Below are 20846 nucleotides of genomic sequence, written 5' to 3' on the forward strand. Positions count from 1 at the left end.
CGTTGGTGACTAACTGTGCTGCTGACAACAATTTAATTTGAGCGTTTTTTTTGCAGATGTTTACTGACACCTGGACATATTCAACGGGTGTTGAGCGTTATTAAATTCATCAGTTATTCTGCGCTTTAATCAAGTCAATAAACATTGGGTAGTTAGTTATAGTTACTATACTGGCAAGTGTGATGTATAAGTAGCCAACTAACTTTAGGTAGCTAGTTAACATACTGATACATATTGCTGTAAAGATATGCGTTTTGTAAGGATAGTGTGGCTAACATAACGTGTAACGTTATTTATTTGAATAGTCATTACTTTACTAAATTTCTCAACATTTGTCATAATTATTTAAAGCAGTTCATTTGTATCCGTTCTCGTTGGACTTTGTTTTCAGATGGAGGAAAATATTCAGGCAATGTGAAGCCACACCCATTTTCTGAAGAATTGCATCATGGGCCCTAAAGTACTGCGTGTATATGTCATATTTTGGCGAATTTAGTACGACATCCGGGAACTTTTTTCATACTATCTACATCATACTATGACCTATAATCAGACTATATACACTCTGTTAACATCAAGAATAGTGCAGTTAGTATGAGTATTCTAACACAGCTCAGGCCTCTGGGCAGACATTTTGTTTGCTTAAAAACTAGGTGGCCCCTTTAAAAAGCCACACAACAATCAACCAATCTGCAGTTAATAAGATGGATGGGGCTGGAGAAATGTAACTACTCTCAAATTCATAGACAGACCTATGGATGCAAGGTCTGACCATCCATGATATCAACATTATAGTTTTAACCATGTTGAGGCTGGACAGTGTTGGTTTACATTGTTTAGAAACAGAGTAAAAAAGCTTATTTGGGGTTCTGATGGGGTACAACAGTTGAACTAAGCTCATGAGGGATGTGTTATATTCTATAAGAATCCATGCCTATAAATAAATAATTTAAAAGTCAAAATATGGATGTAGCAATTGCAATTTTCCCCTTTAACACCACACATCATTTCAACAACCGCAGAGTTTGTGCTTCTGTTAAGACAGTACTTACTAGTGTTAATCAGGGCCGGTTCATCGTTTGAACCACCGGAAGCCTTAAGATGCGTTTGGGAAACCGGGCCGAGATATCCAGTTTCCTCCTCTTCATCATTGTTCGATGAGACAGTCACCTCCCCCTCTTCTTCTTTCACTGAAACGTCGCCGTCCTCCTCTTTCACTCTGAACGAGTCTTCCTCTTCTTTAACCGAGATGTCTTCTTCTTCTTTCACAGTAACAGCCTCAACCTCTACTTGTTTTTGTATTGTAACAGCCTCCTCTTCCTCTTTCACGAGAACTTCCTTCTCCATCCGCCTCTTCTTCAGCAGGAACGTGGTTAAGTTTGAGACTGGAGCTATGAGGCATGTACTGAAGTCGCTAAGCGGTATAATTCAAAGCAGTGTCACTTTATCAGCAGCACGTGATCAATGACGTCTGAATAATCATTTCGTCTAACACCTGATTGGTTTGGTATTGGGCTCGTTCGACATTGCAGCCGGCTGCTGACTGCTGACTGACAAATTTACAAATCACCTTGCATCATAAATAACTACTCATTATTATTTATAAATCAGTCAGCCAGTCACCGTTTACCCACAACGCAGCATGGATTTGATGCTCTCGATCACCTGATTGGTTTGTTGATTCATTTGGTTTCGTTCGACATTTGGTTTCGTTCGACATTGCAGCCGACAGTGCAGTTGGCTGCTGACTGTTCTAAATAAAGCTCAAAGCCTTGAGTAATGAATCTATTTTTGACACGAAAGAGCCAATGCTTCAGGAAGCTTTGTTTCCCCATCACTACTTTTCAGTATGTTTTCTGTGAATTAGACTATGGGAGTTTTATAACTTTTTCCACCTAGGCTTACTGCTAGTTGGGTTTTAACTGGTCTCCGGTAGTTGGTCTCGCTGACCATAACCATGCTGGTTGGGCTAGCTAGTTGGCTAAATAGCTAATGTTAGCTGGCTGGCTAAGATAACTGCATATAGCTAATATTATTTGATTTTTGGTTAGATGGCGTTATGTATTTCCAAAACTGTCCATATTACTTCACACCATCATAGGGACATTTTAAGTTATTTCTGTTGTAGTTTACATCATAGGTAATAGGCTGGTCATCCATATTACTTCACACCATAATAGTAATAGGCTGGTCCTCCATATTACTTCACACCTGACATTATCATTCTTCTGAATTCTGATTGGTTTTATGTAACAACTCCAAAAATAGAACAGTGGGGTGTAACTTTGCAATGGGACTTAAAACATTTTTGGGGAAAAATATTTTGATCTTTTAAACTTTACCGTAACTTAACCATATTTCTCTCCGGTGCCCACTCACTTTACATTTTTAGATAATAAAGCATTTGACCTTTCCACTGCGTTAACAATGGAGGATTGGTTGATTTCCAGTTTTTAAGTATAGTATAAGTATATATACCTTCCGGAGACACCTGAAACCCCACCTCTTTAAGGAATACCTAGGATAGGATAAAGTAATCCTTCTCACCCCCCCTTAAAAGATTTAGATGCACTATTGTAAAATGGCTGTTCCACTGGATGTCATAAGGTGAATGCACCAATTTGTAAGTCGCTCTGGATAAGAGCGTCTGCTAAATGACTTAAATGTAAATGTAAATGTATAGTATTTAAGATGATTGACGAAAAAGTATTGTCCAACCATCGGGTAACTTGCTTCATGCACATCAAAGGTGAGGATGAATTTCAGATGTTCACTGCTTTTATTGATGAAGGAGTGGAATTGATGAAGTTCCTCTGCTGTCCCCTGGAATAGAAGGAACATGTAAAAAATGAATTTTTTTTTAGAGCCTGACAAGCTGCTAGAATGGATTGTTAGGGCTGACAATCACATTCTTCTCAAACAACCCAACATTCCAATTGGCAAAATTAGATGCTATTTTTTAAACTACAATGACTATAATGATCTGCGAACCTACTTGTCTGTTTCTTTTACACCCGCTAAGAAGAATTATCGATGGTCATTGCTATCCGGGATCCTTTGGACATCGGTACCCTAATCCCTAACCTTAACCCCTACCTTAACCATTTTAAATGTCAACTTCAATGGGCTAGGGAAGTCCCAAGGATGTATCTCTACCTGAAAATACATGATCTAAGTGATTGATTGTTGGTATTCAGCAGTCATAAACACTTATTTACTTTAATGAACTACTAAAAATAGTAATTTTGTCAGACAGCAGCTCTACACTTTATTGACTGACTGATCCATTCATCCTTCCATCCCTCCTCAGCCTTCCTCTCCTCAGAAGACCCAGTGAGGGTGGAGCTCAGTCAGAGAGCTGTCGAGGGACTGGTTATGAAGAACACTTTTACAGTCAGAGGTCACACATGGTTTAGATGGTAAATATTTATGTCCCCTTAGCGGTTCATCACGTAAGCAAAAGGTAATATGTTCCATCATCTATGTTTATTTACATTAGTACAAATTGTCCACTGATATTGGTTCAATATCTCACCCCTTTTGGCTGTGGTGAAAGTTAATTTCCCCTCAGATGTACTTTTCTCCACTCATTCACCCCATCTCTTTACATTGCTTATGCATATTCAGTGGCCTGACTTCATACAGACTATGTCAAAGGCCCATCCTGGTAGATCTGAACTTAATGCAACTTGGAGTGATCGGATGACAGAAGTCACATTTAGGTGCCAGGTGTAACTGAGGCCATAGTTGCTTCATATCCTTTACTTTGAGTATTTTATAGAATATAACTGAATGTGTTTCTTTCTGTGTTGCAGTCAAGAAATGGAACAGCAAGGCCACAGAACATGACATAGGCAGAGCTTTGGGAGACCACCTCAAGCCCCTGGTAGAGCCGGGGGTGATGTTTACCACTCCACCACACCTTCAGCAGGCTGGGAAAGTGGGATTGATATGTTTGATCCATTTGTTTGTTTCAGTTTTCAATCGTTGAATCCTTTGACGTATTGTTGATTTCAACATTATTCATTTTCAACAAATGCACTGGGTTGGTTGAAAAGTGATACTAAACTTACATGCACTATATTGACATAGTGGAAGATATACTGAATTGATACTGTTTTTCATACTAAGATGGACCATGCACTATATTGACAAGGTAGAAGATAGCATGAAAAACAATGTAAATTCAGTCTAAGATGGACCAAGATATGCCTTTGCACATATTTGTTCATTGGTTTAGCAAGAGTCTGTTGATTGGTTGGTCACTGGGTTAATATGTTTTGCAATATGATCAGATCAAGCTTTATTTATATAGTACATTTCAGACATGGATGCAACACAATGGCTTCACAGGAAAAAACTAACTGAAATATTTAGTACACAACAAACAGAAACTTAATTGAAAGACTGAGCATTTTAAGGAAATGTCATTGATTAAAATATTATCAATTGGATCCAATACAAATTATTAACTTGTTTTACTCCATTGTTTGTTGTTACGTTCTCCATCAAGAAAACCCAAAAACTAAAGTCAAACTAAATGTGACATGAATTGTAAAAATATCAAAAGCAAATGGAATGGAATAATAAAACGTATCTTTGTCGGGCTGAATGTTTGAAATATGAGGTGATTTTAGTCATGCTTTTTCAGTATTGGACATTTAGCACTTGAATGTTGTCAATAAATACAGGAGTGATGTAGGCTTGTTAATAAAATTGATTCTAGACCAATTCATTATACTGCGTCCAGGTGTTTAGGCTGCAAGTATGTTGAAATTCATTTATCAATTCATTGAAAAAGACCTGAAAATATTTTAATTTATCATACAAACAACATCACACCTGCTCTTTTTTGTTAGTCACTTTCTGTTAATTTACATAAATAGTAATAGATGTAAACAGATAGCTACATTTTGAAGTGTTGCATTTTGATTCAAGAGAGTCACCAACGTGGTAAGTGTAACACAACTCTTTTTTTGTTAGTACATTTTTGTTAAATCACATAAATAATACTCTTTCAATTCAAAGCCCGGATTTTCCCCTGAGGCTAAAATCCATATCATGCTGCAATCAATTTTTCAAATTGAACAGGGGTCAAACAATTAGGTGCTACATTATGACATCATTAAAATACTCCTACTACAATGTTAAAACATTCTACACTGTGACAATATTTCATTGATATCGTGAAACATCTCCTTCATGTATGTATTTTCTGATGTTTGATTAGATATATTGTATCAGAGTATCTCTTGTCACATTGATCATAGCCATAAGGGTTCTCTCATGTGTGAGTCCACTGGTGTGATATCAGGCTGTTTGACTGAGTAAAATTCTTCCCACATTGAGTACAGCTATATGGTTTCTCTCCTGCGTGTGTTATCTGGTGTGATATCAGGCCGCTTGACTGAGTAAAACTCTTCCCACATTGATCACAGCCATAAGATTTCTCTCCTGTGTGTATTCTCTGGTGTATCTTCAGATAGCCAGATGAAGCTAAACTCTTCCCACATTGAGTACAGCTATATGGTTTCTCTCCAGTGTGTGTTCACTGGTGTGATGTCAGGTTGATTGACTGATGAAGCTTAGTAAAACTCTTCCCACATTGATCACAGCCAAAAGGTTTCTCTCCAGTGTGAATTCTCTGATGTATTTTAAGGTCTACTGAAGACGTGAATCTCTTCCCACAGTCAGAGCAGAAGTGAAGATTCTCTCCAGTGTGCATTCTCAGGTGTAGTTTAAGTGAATCTGATTTTTAAGCAATTCTTCCCACAGTCAAAACAGTGGTGAGATTTCTCTCCTGTGTACTCGCTCGTGTATTCTCTTATGTAGTTTAAGTGAATCTGATCTTGAGTAACTCTTCCCAATCAGAGCAGTGGTGAGATTTCTTCCCTGTGGGTCTTTGCATGAGTTTCTTGAGGTGTTCTGATCTGGAGAGACTCTTCTCTGCCTCGTCAGCATCATGATGTTGATGAAGATCCCCAGAGGATCCACGATAGTCCCGTCTCTCTCCTGTGTGAACAACAAAGTCAGAAAGATGGTTAAAGGCTCAAAACAGCAGAGATCCACTGTTTATTTGAGGTAAAAGGTGATGCTCAGAGCATACCCATGATGTTGTACAACAATTGACGTCGGATAAATTATTTGACAAATGTCTTAAATCAAATCAAATCAAATTTAATTTATATAGCCCTTCATACATCAGCTGATATCTCAAAGTGCTGTACAGAAACCCAGCCTAAAACCCCAAACAGCAAGCAATGCAGGTGTAGAAGCACGGTGGCCAAGAAAACTCCCTAGAAAGGCCAAAACCTAGGAAGAAACCTAGAGAGGAACCAGGCTATGTGGGGTGGCCAGTCCTCTTCTGGCTGTGCCGGCTGGAGATTATAACAGAACATGGCCAAGATGTTCAAATGTTCATAAATGACCAGCATGGTCAAATAATAACAAGGCAGAACAGTTGAAACTGGAGCAGCAGCACAGTCAGTCACGTGAGCAACAATTGACTGTTAAGACAGTCACGTGAGCAACAATACTGTATTGTTTTCACATCAGTAGTAAAATCGATGATTGGAGGCTAGAAACAAGTTATTAAAGTTGCTGAAACTCTAAGCAATGTGCCAGACAACTTTTGGTCTCCAATTTTGGCCCCTTTCTGTGGGCGATGCACACGCAATTTGGTTGCAGAAACTCCTCCCTGCTAATGAGGAAACCACAAATTATGGATGTAGTATATCTGGTAATGAGGAAACCACTAGTTATGGATGTAGTATATCTGCGAATGAGGAAACCACTAGTTATGGATGTAGTATACCTGGTTGGAGCAAAAATGGTGAGCAAGGATTTTAGTTTTCACAATGTATAATGAATATTACAGCTCACTATCAGAGCAAGATCAGGATGCTACTCAAGGAAACTAATTTTAAGCTGTGTCGCTATTTACTAATTCACCACCGTGGGGGAACACTCAGGGGAGTTCTCATAGGCTGACAGCAAAAATAGCCTCCATTTACAGGTTGAATATGAGTACATTTCACACTACTGTGGATATATAATTGTCAGGCTCGCTTGAATCTCCTGATTAGTGTAATGTTTGTGTTTGTCTCAAATCAACTGCTTCATACTTTAAAAAAACACTTCAACCAGTAAAATGCTCTTTGGCTAGCTTTTCCATCAGCCTAACAATGAGGGTTTGTAAACTAAGTGTTTGCCAAATTGGACCATAACTTCACCTAGCAATAACATAGACCTACTGTAGGACCCATAACTTCACTAACAACAACATGCACCTACTGTAGGACCCATAACTTCACTAACAACAACATGCACCTACTGTAGGACCCATAACTTCACTAACAATAACATAGACCTACTGTAGGACCCATAACTTCACCTAACAATAACATACACTTACTGTAGGACCCATAACTTCACTAACAACAACATGCACCTACTGTAGGACCCATAACTTCACTAACAATAACATAGACCTACTGTAGGACCCATAACTTCACCTAACAATAACATACACTTACTGTAGGACCCATAACTTCACTAACAACAACATGCACCTACTGTAGGACCCATAACTTCACTAACAATAACATAGACCTACTGTAGGACCCATAACTTCACTAACAACAACATGCACCTACTGTAGGACCCATAACTTCACTAACAACAACATGCACCTACTGTAGGACCCATAACTTCACTAACAATAACATAGACCTACTGTAGGACCCATAACTTCACCTAACAATAACATACACTTACTGTAGGACCCATAACTTCACCTAGCAATAACATAGACCTACTGTAGGACCCATAACTTCACTAACAACAACATACACCTACTGTAGGACCCATAACTTCACCTAACACCATAGACCGAGGACTTTAAATAATTTAATATTTCAGGTGAAACATGGAAACTAAAATGTATTTGTCATGACATTTCATAACCTGATCACCAGATAATTTTGTGAATAATCCCACTAGGCTACTTAACGGGTTGTCATTCTAAATGTCCCGAATAAAGGAAAATAGCTCTGTGTGTTGTTCAATAGCCTATCCATCAAGGAACCGTTCTCTACACGTTATGAGCTAAGTATCTCTGTGCGTAAACAGACTAACGAGACACTACTGTAAATCAAGCAGACAATACCACATTTTAAACATAAATTTATAGGGATGTTGGACCCAACGTGGAGCACAGCATGACTGTCTTTACCAGAGTAATGAATGAAGAAGCACTTTGGTTGTTGTTGCATGTCATGATGTTTGTCATGTGACTGTCATTCAGAAAACTTTCCTAGATCAGCTGATGATAGTTGAACATGTGACTGTAACTAAATAGCTACATAATTAAATATGATGTGTAATTATTGAAGAACCGTATTAATAACAGAATCCATTTGGGTGTTGTCAATAAAGTTAAGGTGACTCTCGGTTAGAACCATTGGATTTAGCAAACTCTGAAATTATTTAGGATTTCTGTGCAATGAAAACGGTTTTCCCAGCATAATATAGGACACTAAATGTTACGTAGGTAGAGTGCATTTCAGAGATCTGAATACAAAAACTGTACTAACAGGCCAATAAGCTAAACCACAAGGCCAAATTTACACTGGAGGAGCTTACCAAGATGACATTGAATGTTCCTGATTGGCCTAGTTAGAGTTTGGACTTAAATCGACTTGAAAGTCTATGGCAAAATTTTAAAATGGCTTTCTAGCAATGATCAAAAACAAACTTGACAGAACAGGAAGGATTTTTAAAAGAATAATGAATATTCACACGAAGAAGTCAGTCAACTTCGGTAAAACATACTATGGAGAAATTCAATCATTCCCCATGCCGACCCAAACGGATACTAAATTAAACAGCCCCTGGCAGACCACCCAGACCTAACTTCGCAAGATTTGTCAATTTCTTAATTGTATTTTGTTTGAAACACTCCTGTCAGTGTTGAGTAAGGAAGCACACCTGATTACACATATAGAAGTAGAACTAGTCTACCTGATTACAAATATAGAAGTAGGACTAGTCTACCTGACAACACATATAGAAGTAGGACTAGTCTACCTGACAACACATATAGAACACATATACACCTCCCCCCTACTCACAAGGCAGGCAATACGCTCGACCTCATCTTTACTAGATGCTGTTCTTCCACTAACCTCATTGCAACTCCCCTCCAAGTCTCCGACCACTACCTTGTATCCTTTTCCCTCTCGCTCTCATCCAACACTTCCCACACTGCCCCTACTCGGATGGTATCGCGCCGTCCCAACCTTCGCTCTCTCTCCCCCGCTACTCTCTCCTCTTCCATCCTATCATCTCTTCCCTCTGCTCAAACCTTCTCCAACCTATCTCCTGATTCTGCCTCCTCAACCCTCCTCTCCTCCCTTTCTGCATCCTTTGACTCTCTATGCCCCCTATCCTCCAGGCCGGCTCGGTCCTCCCCTCCCGCTCCGTGGCTCGACGACTCATTGCGAGCTCACAGAACAGGGCTCCGGGCAGCCGAGCGGAAATGAAGGAAAATTCGCCTCCCTGCGGACCTGGCATCCTTTCGCTCCCTCCTCTCTACATTTTCCTCTTCTGTCTCTGCTGCTAAAGCCACTTTCTACCACTCTAAATTCCAAGCTTCTGCCTCTAACCCTAGGAAGCTCTTTGCCACCTTCTCCTCCCTCCTGAATCCTCCCCCCTCTGCAGATGACTTCGTCAACCATTTTGAAAGGAAGGTCGACGACATCCGATCCTCGTTTGCTAAGTCAAACGACACCGCTGGTTCTGCTCACACTGCCCTACCCTGTGCTCTGACCTCTTTCTCCCCTCTCTCTCCAGATGAAATCTCGCGTCTTGTGACGGCCGGCCGCCCAACAACCTGCCCGCTTGACCCTATCCCCTCCTCTCTTCTCCAGACCATTTCCGGAGACCTTCTCCTTTACCTCACCTTGCTCATCAACTCATCCCTGACCGCTGGCTACGTCCCTTCCGTCTTCAAGAGAGCGAGAGTTGCACCCCTTCTGAAAAAAACCTACACTTGATCCCTCCGATGTCAACAACTACAGACCAGTATCCCTTCTTTCTTTTCTCTCCAAAACTCTTGAACGTGCCGTCCTTGGCCAGCTCTCCCGCTATCTCTCTCAGAATGACCTTCTTGATCCAAATCAGTCAGGTTTCAAGACTAGTCATTCAACTGAGACTGCTCTTCTCTGTATCACGGACGCGCTCCGCACCGCTAAAGCTAACTCTCTCTCCTCTGCTCTCATCCTTCTAGACCTATCGGCTGCCTTCGATACTGTGAACCATCAGATCCTCCTCTCCACCCTCCACTCTCCATCCGGCGCGGCCCACGTTTGGATTGCGTCCTACCTGACAGGTCGCTCCTACCAGGTGGCGTGGCGAGAATCTGTCTCCTCACCACGCGCTCTCACCACTGGTGTCCCCCAGGGCTCTGTTCTAGGCCCTCTCCTATTCTCGCTATACACCAAGTCACTTGGCTCTGTCATAACCTCACATGGTCTCTCCTATCATTGCTATGCAGACGACACACAATTAATCTTCTCCTTTCCCCTTCTGATGACCAGGTGGCGAATCGCATCTCTGCATGTCTGGCAGACATATCAGTGTGGATGACTGATCACCACCTCAAGCTGAACCTCGGCAAGACGGAGCTGCTCTTCCTCCCGGGGAAGGACTGCCCGTTCCATGATCTCGCCATCACGGTTGACAACTCCATTGTGTCCTCCTCCCAGAGCGCTAAGAACCTTGGCGTGATCCTGGACAACACCCTGTCGTTCTCAACTAACATCAAGGCAGTGGCCCGTTCCTGTAGGTTCATGCTCTACAACATCCGCAGAGTACGACCCTGCCTCACACAGAAAACGGCGCAGGTCCTAATCCAGGCACTTGTCATCTCCCGTCTGGATTACTGCAACTCGCTGTTGGCTGGGCTCCCTGCCTGTGCCATTAAACCCCTACAACTCATCCAGAACGCCGCAGCCCGTCTGGTGTTCAACCTTCCCAAGTTCTCTCACGTCACCCCGCTCCTCCGCTCTCTCCACTGGCTTCCAGTTGAAGCTTGCATCCGCTACAAGACCATGGTGCTTGCCTACGGAGCTGTGAGGGGAACGGCACCTCAGTACCTCCAGGCTCTGATCAGGCCCTACACCCAAACAAGGGCACTGCGTTCATCCACCTCTGGCCTGCTCGCCTCCCTACCACTGAGGAAGTACAGTTCCCGCTCAGCCCAGTCAAAACTGTTCGCTGCTCTGGCCCCCAATGGTGGAACAAACTCCCTCACGACGCCAGGACAGCGGAGTCAATCACCACCTTCCGGAGACACCTGAAACCCCACCTCTTTAAGGAATACCTAGGATAGGATAAGAAATCCTTCTCACCCCCCTTTAAGATTTAGATGCACTATTGTAAAGTGACTGTTCCACTGGATGTCATAAGGTGAATGCACCAATTTGTAAGTCACTCTGGATAAGAGCGTCTGCTAAATGACTTAAATGTAAATGTAAATGTAAGTATGACTAGTCTACCTGACAACACATATAGAAGTAGGACTAGTCTACCTAGTTACACATATAGAAGTAGTCTACCTGATTACACATATTGAAGTAGAAATAGTCTACCTGACAACACATATAGAAGTAGGACTAGTCTACCTGGCCTGAACGCAAATGTAGGCCTATAAATGTGCCCATTTGGGATGTCTAGTATTTCTGATTGTCTTAACGCACCACCACAAATGAGTTGTGGAGCTTCTCAAAGCAAATTTATCTTCACCTCTAACAGCATGTAAACAAAGTCTAATCAAAATCAATTGCAAATGAGAATAGTTCCTTCAAGTATTTGAAAAACATTTCCAGCTCTCGCCCTTTCGATAACCACTCGGCACGAAAGGGAAAATGTAATGCTCTGATCCAGTGGAAATGTCATAAAATACCTGATTACTTCTTATCCATTGCACAAATAGCCGACAGCTGTGTCTGTCCAGAACTCACTGGTGCGGAAAACTGAGAGCCTAGAATATTTTATACAATCTTTCAAGGTTGTTGTAGACAGGCCATGTGCAGCCAAAGTGATTTCTAGGATATTTATTTTTTCAGAATATTTTCTACCTGCAGAATGCAATGTTTTCATTTGTTGGCTTTATGTAGGCTATTTTTTTTTACATAGTTGGCAATAAAAGTTTTTTGAGATACTATTATAAACTATATGAAAATCATAACTGTCACGCAGATCAGTAGAAATGGTCACATAAATGTGCACTCCAAATGTAGGTTGCTGACTGCTTGTGTAGCCTATTACCAGCAACATCAGAATTTACGATGGCCAGCAGGAGGAGGTGGTTCAGGAAGAGTTTCTGCTCTTCTGGTTGGGCATATTGATGTAATGGCATGAAAATAAATTGGCTGAATATTATACAATGACTTATCAACATCTCTAACAATTTGACCCCCACAGGAAATCTACACTGGTCATTCTAGAATATACTATATAGCCAAGAAACATGGTTAAACTATCATTATGACCTCATGGATGAATTCTATAATATACTATATAGCCTAGAAACCTGGTTAAACTATCATTATGACCTCATGGATGAATTCTATAATATACTATATAGCCTAGAAACCTGGTTAAACTATCATTATGACCTCATGGATGAATTCTATAATATACTATATAGCCTAGAAACCTAGTTAAACTAACATTATGACCTCATGGATGAATTCTAGAATATACTATATAGCCTAGAAACCTGGTTAAACTATCATTATGACATCATGGATGGCCAGTCCCTGTATTCATAGTGTAGTGAATTCTGGGGGTAGCCCTGAGCTGAACTCAAACCTGGGTCCACTGACTCTCAAGCCAACACCTTATAACTGTTACTCCAATATGTCTGAACTTCTTGACAAGGTCCCTAGGTCTTGTGTTAAGGTTGATACAATAGCTTTCTCTATGAATTTGAGAGTGGTTACATTTATCCAGCCCCCATCCCTCAGCTGTTTACCAAACCAAGTCTCTGGGCAACCATTTTGTTTCTGTTTAAATCTTAGGTTTTTTCTTTTAAAAAGCCACACATCAATCAATCAATCTGCAGAAACAATAACAAAGCTGTAATTCCACCACTGCTTTGGTTATAAGATGATGGATGGAACAGGAGAAATGTAACTGGTCTCAAATTCATAGACAGACCTATGGATACAAGGACCATCCATGATATCAGCATTATAGATTTATCCATGTTGAGGCTATACAGTGTTGATTTACATTGTTTCACCCTGTTTTTAGGATATAGGATACAGTCTTTGTTTTTGTCAACATTGTTATTGGACCAGGTCTCTCTTCGAAAAGAAATGTTATCTCAATGAGAATAAAACTGTATAAATAAAGGTAAATAAAAAAAAAAAAAACATGTTGAGGCAATAAAATTTATAGACAGACCTATGGATGCATGGACTGACCATCCATGATATCAACATTATAGTTTTAACCATATTGAGGCTATACAGTGTTGATTTACATTGTTTCTAAACACTGGAGTTAAACAAGTTTATTTTGGGTCCTAATGGAGTACAACAGTTGAACTAAGCTCATGGGGCATGTGTTATATTCTTCAAGTATCAATGGCTATAAATAAATAATTTAAAAGTCCAAATATAGATTTAACAATGGCAGATTTCGCCTTTAACACCAAACATCAGTTCAACAACTGCAGAGTTTGTGCCTCTGTATTTAAGACAGTACTTACTAGTGTTAATTAGGGCCCATTCATCATTACATCATTACATCTGTACATAGTCTATTGGTAAATAGCCCACCCATTTTCACCTACCTCATTCCCATACTGTTTTTATACTGTTTTTTTATTTATTTACTTTTCTGCTCTTTTGCACACCAATATCTCTACCTGTACATGACCATCTGATCATTTATCACTCCAGTGTTAATCTGCAAAATTGTATTATTCGCCTACCTCCTCATGCCTTTTGCACACATTGTATATAGACTGCCCATTTTTTTCTACTGTGTTATTGACTTGTTAATTGTTTACTCAATGTGTAACTCTGTGTTGTCTGTTCACACTGCTATGCTTTATCTTGGCCAGGTCGCAGTTGCAAATGAGAACTTGTTCTCAACTAGCCTACCTGGTTAAATAAAGGTGAAATAAATAAATAAATAAAAAATTAGAACCATTGGATGCCTTAAGATGGCGTTTGGGAAACCGGGCCCAGATATCCAGTTTCCCTCTCTTCCCTTTTCACTCTAAAACTGCATCCTTCTCTTTCTCTTCCTCTGCTTTTACTGTAACATCCTCCTCCTCTTTCACTCTGAACGCGTCTTCCTCTTCTTTCTCTGTAACGTCTTTCTCTTCTTCTTTCACGGTAACAGCCTCACCCTCTACTTGTTTTTGTATTGTAACATCCTTCTCTTCCTCCTCCTCTTTGACAAGAGCTTCTTTCTCCGTCCAGCAGACCCCCTCTTCTTTGTTAGCTAGTTAGCTAGCGACTAGCCTAGTTCTAAGCTAATTTAGCAAACCAGCTAGCTGACAAACAACGTACATATATAATTAAATGGGCCAACAAGTACATACGACAGATTACAAGATATACATCCACTAGATTATACGTCACACTGGCAGCGTCGCCGGAACCTAAAAGACACACATCGCCATCTGCTGACTGGAGTGAGCGACGCAGTTGACGAACCAAACGTTTATTTTTCATTTATTTAAAAGTTTAATATTATATTAAGTTGTTCAAAGTGAAGCATGTCTTGATGGATTCATTTGTAATGAGTGATGATTTAAAACAACGTTTACACCCACTACATATTTGCATTGAACCATACTTCGGATCATTTTGACTCCAGAGGCATATCTTTTATCATAGCCAAAAATGTGGTTTATTCTATTCTTCCAAATTTTCATGACTTTGTCAATCAACTGGTTATTAATAAATCTAAATCATGGTTTAGTGTTTCTGGATCAAAATGGACTTTTAACAAATTAAAATTCTTTGGAGTCATTTTGACCCCAGGCAAAAGCACCGTTGATAAATAGGAAGTTTATTTCAAATCAAAAACAAATGACTTTTTATTGGTCACATACACATGTTTAGCAGATGTTTTTGAGGGTGTAACGAAATGCTTGTGTTTCCAGCTCCGACAGTGCAGTAATATCTAACAAGTAATATCTAACAATTTCACAACTTATACCCAACACACACATCTAAGTATTTGAATCTAGGTTTCTCTGGAGACATGATTGATCCCACCAGAGGGTGGAGGGGCACCTGTTTCAGTGGTTTTGACCAGATAGACACCTGCAGAGACAGTATAGTGCCTCCCTTGTACTCTCCTAAAATTTGATTTTTCTATACCACGTATCACGTGACTGTGTACAAAACTACCAGCGGTGGAAACCTCAGCCAGCGGTGGAAACCTCAGCCAGCGGTGGAAACCTCAGCCAGCGGTGGAAACCTCAGCCAGCGGTGGAAACCTCAGCCAGCGGTGGAAACCTCAGCCAGCGGTGGAAACCTCAGCCAGCGGTGGAAACCTCAGCCAGCGGTGGAAACCTCAGCCAGCGGTGGAAACCTCAGCCAGCGGTGGAAACCTCAGCCAGCGGTGGAAACCTCAGCCAGCGGTGGAAACCTCAGCCAGCGGTGGAAACCTCAGCCAGTGGTATACAGTGCATTCGGAAAATATTCAGACCCCTTCACCTTTTCCACATGTTGTTACGTTACCGCCTTATTCTAAAATTGAACATTTTCCCCCTCATCAATCTACACAATACCCCATAATGACAAACCAAAAACAGTTAAAAAAAAGGGGTGCATCCTTAAGAGGTTTTAATCATTGCTACATAAAGGCCTGATTGGTGGAGTGCTGCAGAGATTGGGGATCCTTCCAGAAGGAAAACCATCTCCACAGAGGAGCTCTGGAGCTCTGTCAGAGTGAACATTGGGTTGCTGACCAAGGCCCTCCTCTCCCGATTGCTCAGTTTGGCCGGGTGGCAAGCTCTAGGAAGAGTCTTTGTGGTTCCAAACTTCTTCCATTTAAGAATGATGGTAACCACTGTGTTCTTGGGGACCTCCAATGCTACAGACATTTTTGGTAACATTCCACAGATCTGTGCCTCGACACAATCCTGTCTCTGGGCTATATGGACAATTTATTTGATCTCATTGCTTGGTATTTGCTCTGACATGCATTGTTAACTGTGGGACCTTAAATAGACAGGTATAATCACAAACAATATGATTTCATGTGGCATAAACAAAAACACAAATTCTCAGTCAAAAATAAGTCAGAACACAGCACCTTTATTCTCTCATGTGATTTCAGGTTCTCTGACTGGAAAATGTCCTTCCACACGGAGAGAAAGAGCAGTGGTAGGGCTTTTTTTTTTTGTGTCTTCTCATGCTCCTTCAGGCTCCTAACCAGGTAAAACTCTTTTACACTGGGAACATTGGAAAGTCTTTTCTCTTGTGTGTTTTCTCTCATGCCTTTTCAGGCTAGCTAACATGGTAAAACTCTTTCCACACTGGAAGCATTGGAAAGGCTTTTGTCCTGTGTGTAATTTTCTCATTAGTTTTTAGGTACCCTATCTGAGTAAACCTCTTTCCACACTGGGAACATTGGAAAGGCTTTTCTCCTGTGTGTGTCCTCTCATGAGCTTTTAGGTGCCCTAACTGAATAAAACGAATTCCACAGTGGGAACAGTGATAAGGCTTTTCTCCTGTGTGTATTCTCTCATGCCTTTTCAGGTTAGTTAACACGGCAAAACTCTTTCCACACTGGGAACACTGGTAAGGTTTTTCTCCTGTGTGTGTCCTCTCATGCAGTTTTAGGTTCTCTGACCAGCAAAACTCTTTTCACAGTGGGAGCAGTGGTGTTGTCTCACTGGTTTGGGCGTCTCTGGGTCTGGTTCCCCTGAAGGACTCTTCCCGCTGAGTGAGAGTCTGGTCTCTCTCCTGCCAAAGACAGATTATCTTGTTAAACAGAGACCTGAATGAAACCTCCACATGATAAAACTGGTCTTCCTATGAGGTTCAATAGAGACTAGATCCCTCAACAGAGTGGCTGTAAGTGCTTTGTAGGCTGGGTTAATCCATTTGAATTCAATACATTTTTGACAGCATCCATAAAAAAGATTTCCTTACATGTTTGACTATGGAAGAAGTGGTAAGAAAGTGACTTTATGTAACGGAATGTAAAAACATTTGAGATATACAGTACCAGTCAAACATTTGGACACACCTACTCATTCCAGGGTTGGTTTTTATATTTACTATTTTTTACATTGTAGAATAATAGTGAAGACATGACAACTATGAAAACACATATGGAATCATATAGTAACCAAAAAAGTGGTAAACAAATCAAAATATATTTTAGATTCTTAAAAGTAGCCACCCTTTGCCTTGATGACAGCTTCGGACACTCTTGGCATTCTCTCAACCAGCTTCAGCTGGAATGCTTTTCCAACAGTCTTGAAGGAGTTCCCACATATGCTGAGCACTTGTTGGCTGCTTTTCCTTCACTCTGCGGCCCAACTCATCCCAAACCATCTCAATTTGGTTGAGGTCAGGTGATTGTGGAGGCTAGGTCATCTGATGCAGCATTCCATCACTATCCTTTTTGGTCAAATAGCCCTGAAGGTGTGTTAGGTCATTGTCCTGTTGAAAAACAAATGATCGTCCCACTAAACACAAACCAGATGGGATGGGGAATCACTTCAGAATGCTGTGGTAGCCAGACAGATGTGTGCCTTTCCAAATCATGTCCAATCAATTGAATTTACCACAGGTGGACTCCAAACAAGTTGTAGAAACATCTCAACAATGATCAATGGAAACAGTATGCACCTGAGATCAATTTCAAGTCTCATAGCAAACGGTCTGAATACTTATATAAATAAGGTATCTGTTTTTTTCTTATTAATAAATGTGACATGTTTTCTACAAACCTATTTTAGCTTTTTCATTATGAGGTATTGTGTGTACAGTCGTGGCCAAAAGTTGAGAGTGACACAAATATTAATTTTCACAAAGTCTGCTGCCTCAGTTTGTATGATGGCAATTTGCATATACTCAGAATGTTATGAAGCGTGGTCATATAAATTGAAATTAATTGCAAAGTCCCTCTTTGCCATGCAAATGAACTGAATCCCACTGCATTTCAGCACTGCCACAAAAGGACCAGCTGACATCATGTCAGTGATTATCTCGTTAACACAGGTGTGAGTGTTGACTAGGACAAGGCTGGAGATCACTCTGCCATGCTGATTGAGTTCGAATAACAGACTGGAAGCTTCAAAAAGGAGGGTGGTGTTTGGAATCATTGTTCTTCCTCTGTCATCCATGGTTAGTTGCAAGGAAACCCGTGCCGTCATCATTGCTTTGCACAAAAGGGGCTTCACAGGCAAGGATATTGCTGCCAGTAAGATTGCACCTAAATCAACCATTTATCGGATTATCAAGAACTTCAAGGAGAGCGGTTCAATTGTTGTGAAGAAGGCTTCAGGGCGCCCAAGAAAGTCCAGCAAGGGACAGACTGATATTCTGCAAAAAGTACAGAGATTGGACTGCTGAGGACTGGGGTAAAGTCATTTTCTCTGATGAATCCCCTTTCCGATTGTTTGGGGCATCCGGTAAAAGCTTGTCCGGAGAAGACAAGGTGAGCGCTACCATCAGTCCTGTGTCATGCCAACAGTAAAGCATCCTGAGACCATTCATGTGTGGGGTTGCTTCTCAGCCAAGGGAGTGGGCTCACTCACAATTTTGACTAAGAACACAGCCATGAATAAAGAATGGTACCAACACATCCTCTTAGAGCAACTTTTCCCAACCATCGGGAACAGTTTAGTGATCGAACAATGCCTTTTCCAGCATGATGGAGCACCTTGCCATAAGTCAAAAGTGATAACCAAGTGGCTCGGGGAACAAAACATAGATATTTTGGGTCCATGGTCAGGAAACTCCTCAGACCTTAATCCCAATGAGAACTTGTGGTCAATTCTCAAGAGGCGGGTGGACAAACAAAAATCCACAAATTCTGACTAACTCCAAGCATTGATTATGTAAGAATGGGATGCAATCAATCAGGATGTGGCCCAGAAGTTAATTGACAGCATGACAGGGCGGATTCCAGAGGTCTTGAAAAGAAGGGTCAACACTGCAAATATTGACTGTTTGCATCAACTTCATGTAATTGTCAATAAAAGCCTTTGACACTTATGAAATGCTTGTAATTATACTTCAGTATTCCATGGTAACATCTGACAAAAATATCTAAAGACTGGGAAAGAAGCCCTTCATGTTGATGGGTGTTTCTACAGTACTATACTGGGTAAGCCCTTCATGTCGGAGGGTGTTTCTACAGTACTATACTGGAGAAGCCCATCATGTTGTTTAAACCTTCTTAAAACAATTCCATATAGCTTAGAAGAACCCCCACCCCCAATCCAGACTGATGATCAACCTCCTCCTTCACATCTGACTCCTGATGATCAACCTCCTCCTTCACATCTGACTCCCGACGATCAACCTCCTCCTTCACATCTGACTGCTGACGATCAACCTCCTCCTTTACATCTGACTCCTGATGATCAACCTCCTCTTCACATCCGACTCCTGACGATCAATCTCCTCCTTCACATCTGACTCCTGACGATCAACCTCCTCCTTCACATCTGACTCCTGATGATCAACCTCCTCCTTCACATCTGACTCCTGATGATCAACCTCCTCCTTCACATCTGACTCCAGTGATCAATCCATAGCGTCTTCTTTTTTGGGGAATCCCGATGGACGACATCATCCAATAGGGCGTCATCACTTAATTACAACCTGGAAATCAACCAATCCTCCGTTGTTAATTCAATAGAAAGGTAAAATGCTTTATTATCTAAAAGTGAGTGGGTGGTGAGAAATAAAATGGTGTTGATGCGGGAGCTGGAGATGGAGGTGTGTTCTAGTGGGTCTGGGCAGGTGTGATGTAGTTAATGGAGATGGAGGTGTGTTCTAGTGGGTCTGGGCAGGTGTGATGTAGTTAATGGAGATGGAGGTGTGTTCTAGTGGGTCTGGGCAGGTGTGATGTAGTTAATGGAGATGGGGGTGTGTTCTAGTGGGTCTGGGCAGGTGTGATGTAGTTAATGGAGATGGAGGTGTGTTCTAGTGGGTCTGGGCAGGTGTGATGTAGTTAATGGAGATGGGGGTGTGTTCTAGTGGGTCTGGGCAGGTGTGATGTAGTTAATGGAGATGGAGGTGTGTTCTAGTGGGTCTGGGCAGGTATGATGTAGTTAATGTTTCTATGATGTTGTAATTTGTACGTGTATGTTTATAAAATATCAAATGAAATATATGTTTGAAGTCCCAATGCAAATACCCAATGCAAATACCCAATACCTTATTACATTAAACCAATCAGAATTCAGAAGAATGATAAAGTCAGGTGTGAAGTAATATGGAGGACCAGCCTATTCCCTATGATGTAAACTACAACAGAAATAACTTCAAATGTATAACTTCATATTAAACCAATCGTTTCCACTCATGACTTGAGTGATTGAAGTAAACCAACGTTTTGGAAATACATAACACCATCTAACCAAATATCAATGAAAGTTAGCTATATGCAGATATAAACAAAGTATTTTTATTTTATTTCACCTTTATTTAACCAGGTAGGCTAGTTGAGAACAAGTTCTCATTTGCAACTGCGACCTGGCCAAGATAAAGCATAGCAGTGTGAACAGACAACACAGAGTTACACATGGAGTAAACAATTAACAAGTCAATAACACAGTATAAAAA

The 20846-nt window shown here is 40.9% G+C and overlaps 1 protein-coding gene and 1 pseudogene across 1 annotated transcript in view; both read left to right on the forward strand.

Annotated features, from left to right (window-relative positions):
• The window catches only part of LOC118381434 (zinc finger protein ZFP2-like), a 135405-nt pseudogene that overhangs the window by 45662 nt on the left and 68897 nt on the right, over positions 1–20846 (forward strand).
• The window catches only part of LOC127914400 (uncharacterized), a 156513-nt gene continuing 145628 nt past the window's right edge, over positions 9962–20846 (forward strand). Inside the window, exon 1 of the mRNA XM_052490252.1 lies at positions 9962–10186. The gene's annotated coding sequence lies outside the window, so the exon portion shown is untranslated. The remainder of the gene's footprint in view (positions 10187–20846) is intronic.

Source organism: Oncorhynchus keta, chromosome 32 (assembly GCF_023373465.1).
Source record: "Oncorhynchus keta strain PuntledgeMale-10-30-2019 chromosome 32, Oket_V2, whole genome shotgun sequence".
Lineage (NCBI taxonomy): Eukaryota > Metazoa > Chordata > Actinopteri > Salmoniformes > Salmonidae > Oncorhynchus > Oncorhynchus keta.